Raw genomic sequence first — 3,857 nt, forward strand, 5'->3', positions numbered from 1 at the left:
ATGTACTTCTTTGAATCATCTTTCCAACGAAATAAGAAACTCGTGATTTCAACACTCCTACTTTGAGTTATGAATTTTCTACTATGGATGCGCAAAGCAAAAGAATCAAGCAAGATAAACTTGTGAGCTGACTTCAAAGTGACAAGTTGATTCCGCCAACGCCGTAAGAAAGGTGGATTCTCCAACTGTTCTCTCTCCAAGTCTCCAATGAAAGCTAAAGCAGCTGATTGTCTCAACCAACTCCGCAATGAAGGTTTAAGGTGAAGCACCAAATGATTATTTGTCAAATCCTTTCCAATCGAAAGTGTAGGTACATCAAGTGTTCCTTTCCAATTAAGGGAATTATTTATATCTTGTTGATAAGATATCGAGATTGTTTGCGCTCCTTTGTGAACCTATTAAAAAAAGTGATGAAGCACATGGTAGTAACTGCCGAAGCTTCTCGATTCTACAAGATTGAGCGCTTGGTCGGCCTCAATAACATGAAGGTTCAAATCAAAAGTATGTCGTATTGCCAAAAAAACACAATGCATGCTTCATTGTGGATATTGCTTCAGACTGACCATAATTGTGAGGAGAACTTCCAGATTTGGGGACTATTTCAAAAATCAATTCTTGTCAATATGAAAGAGGTTTTACGTTATTTTTTAGATATGTTGTAGTACTAAGAGTCTAGTTTCTCCAGAATCAAGCTTCTCATCATTTAAATGCTCCTACACCAAGAAAAGGACGTTTTAGCGAGATTTCTCATAATTGTGAGGAAATCTTTCAGATTTGGAGACCAACTTCAAAAATCAATTTCCGTCAATAAGAAATGTTTTTGACGTTGATTTTTGGATATGTTGTAGTACTAAAAGTCGAGTTTTTCCAAAATCAAACCGCTCGTCGTTTGAATGCTTCTACACCAAGAAAAGGACGTTTTAGCGAGATTGTGCATAACTGTGAGGATAATTTCAGATTTGGAGACCAACTTCAAAAATCAATTTCCGTCAATATGAAAGGTTTTTTATGTTGATTTTTAGATATGTTGTAGTACTAAAAGTTTAGTTTCTCCAGAATCAAGCCGATTGTCATTTGAATGTTCCTACACCAAGAAAATGACGTTTTAGTGAGATTGCGCATCTGTGAGGAGAACTTCCAGATTTAGAGACCAACTTCAAAAATCAATTCCCGTCAATACGAAAGATTTTTTATGTTGATTTTTGGACATGTCGTAGTACTAAAAGTCTAGTTTCTCCAGGATCAAGACACTCATCGTTTGAATGCTCCTACACCAAGAAAAGGACATTTTGACAGCACTGCATGAAATATAGAAAGAACACACCAAATTTGGAGTTGTACTTCAAAAATATTCTGTACATGAAAGATGTTTATATAGAGGTTCTATGAATAATTCTCATTCTTTTTACAAGGAAAGTTGTGGTAAGATAGGAAGAAACAAATCAAATCAATTCTTCCGCATCTAAATGGAAGATGCTTAACACTCAAAAGGAAAGCAATAATGCTTAAGATTGGAAGAGTGATTCTTTAAAAATCAAGAAAATGAAAGAAAGTTGGTGTAATTGTTAAATTACCAATTATTTCCAAGTTGAAGATTTGCAAAAAAAGGTGTAAATCAAGCTATGTTTTTATTTTATTTAAAATTCAACTTGGGGGACTTATGTGGCGCTCTAAGTGTTGATGTCCAAACTTGTATTCAAGTCTATGATGGATGTTTTTTTTTTTTGAATTTAAAATTCATACAACTTTGTCACATTGATTTGTTTATCCCTCTCGAGAGAGTCCTCCATATCGTCCTTTGAGTGGATTGAAATAATAAAAGTACTTAGGAGCACATCACAATGGGGTTGCAGATGACCGTACTACGCAACTTGTTTCGTCGCAAGAAACCGAGTCAAGCAAATGTCTTAAGAATGATATTGTTGGATTCATAATACTTCAAGTCTCACAATCAAGTGTCGGCAAACCTACACTTCAACAAGGCTTGACGTAGGGGATATCTGTAGACACACAAATTTTATTGGATTTAATTCATACAAAATTTGGATTAAATTCATGTTTATTTGGGTTGAATGATTAATTTGGGTTTTACAAATAAATAAGTCAATTTCTATTAAATTCAAGTCCAAGGTCAATTTCACCTTGAAACCCAAACCCATGCCACATGTCACAGTGACTAGGCATCCAAGACCATCAAGGTGACGCCATGTGTCCAAATGAGGTGGTAGTCCCAGTCTAATGCAAGAACCAATCACAATCTGCCAAGTGTCAAAATGACATTCTTTGGTCAATCACAAGGAACCTTGTCCACTCCCTACAACTATAAATAGGGGATGGACATGACATGAGATTCTAAGAAGACTTCAACAAGAATTTTGCAAAGATTGGAGAAAGCTACAACACCAACTACATAGCTCTTCGAAGGAGTGGTCAACAGAGTTCTTCCCAGAGATCGACTTGAAATGACGAAGTGCTTCCCGAAGTTCTCGGAACTCAAATACATCTGAAATAGGTCTACATCATCCTATATTCGAGAAATTCGCTACTGAAGGCCCTAGAATCACAGAGAAATATTAGGAGAGAAGAATCAAGAGAACAACCGAATTGTACTCACAAGATTCATCAATAAAAATCACATTTTCTTTTATTTATTTTGCTTGCAATTAATTCAGCACTTACAAAAATTTATTGCGAACAAGCCCACCCATCCGGACTAATCCATACCGTCTGTAAAATTTGACGGGTGAGGTCGAGTTGGCCCATTTTTTTGTGGGCAAAAAAATAGTCAGCCCAACCAACAAGTACATGGACTACGGGCTATGCTGGGTCAGCCTACATTTTAAAAAGTATATATTTTTAAAAAAAAATTAAATCAAATTATAATTTAAAAATATTATCATAAATATCGATAAGACAATATTACATGGTGTTTGTGTTACTACTTGTTAATCAAATCCACAAATAAAATTATCTTTATATATTTATTAAGTTTGACTTCAAGTAAAAGTATAAATAGCTAAATAGAAATATTAACCTAATTATTTTCTAATGATCATAATAAAACACAAAAAAAATTGACAATATTTCATATGCTATAGCCTACGTAGTGTAGTGGCGGAGCCAGGAATTTCACAAAGAGTGTTCAGAAATAGCACAACAAAAGCTCATTTCAAAGTTGAACTAGTGTGATTCAAACACACGAGCACTTCCTCATTCCAAGGAAGTGAAACCACTAAGCTATAACAATTTGTCATGTTAAGGGTGTCCAAAATATGTTATTTAATCATTTCGTGTATCATTTTACTTGTATATACGGTATTTTTTCCGTCGAGGGTAGGGGTGAAAAAATGAAATTTTGAAATCGAAAATATTTTTAAAAACAAACTTAAATTATTTTTTTTGGGGAGTGGGGGGCTGGGTAAGAGGTGGGTGGGGGGGCGGGGGGTCAAGGGTAGCGTGAAAAAATGAAATTTTGAAGTTGAAAATATTTTTTATAAACAAACTTAAAATATTTTTTTTGGGGGGGATGGTAGGGGTGGGGTGGGTGGGGGCTGGGTAGGAGGTGCGTGAGGGTGGGTAAAAAAATTGAATTTAAAAACAAGCTTTAAATTATTGGGAGGGGGGGTTGGTTGGGGGGCTGGTTTGAGGGTAGGGACAAAATAAATTGATTTTTTCAACAATTTTTTTTTAAATTGGAAGTTGGAAGAGAGTTTTGGAAAATGTTTTCCTTAAGTTTTGAAGGGAAGTCATTTTCCTTAAATTTGAGGAAAATGAGTTGATTTGGAAAACATTTTCCAAAACATTTAACCCAACCAAACATGCGAAAATTGGAAAACACCTTCATACCAAACACACCC

Source organism: Solanum verrucosum, unplaced genomic scaffold (genome assembly GCF_900185275.1).
Source record: "Solanum verrucosum unplaced genomic scaffold, falcon-dt-bn FXZP01000062.1, whole genome shotgun sequence".
Classification (NCBI taxonomy): Eukaryota; Viridiplantae; Streptophyta; class Magnoliopsida; order Solanales; family Solanaceae; genus Solanum; species Solanum verrucosum.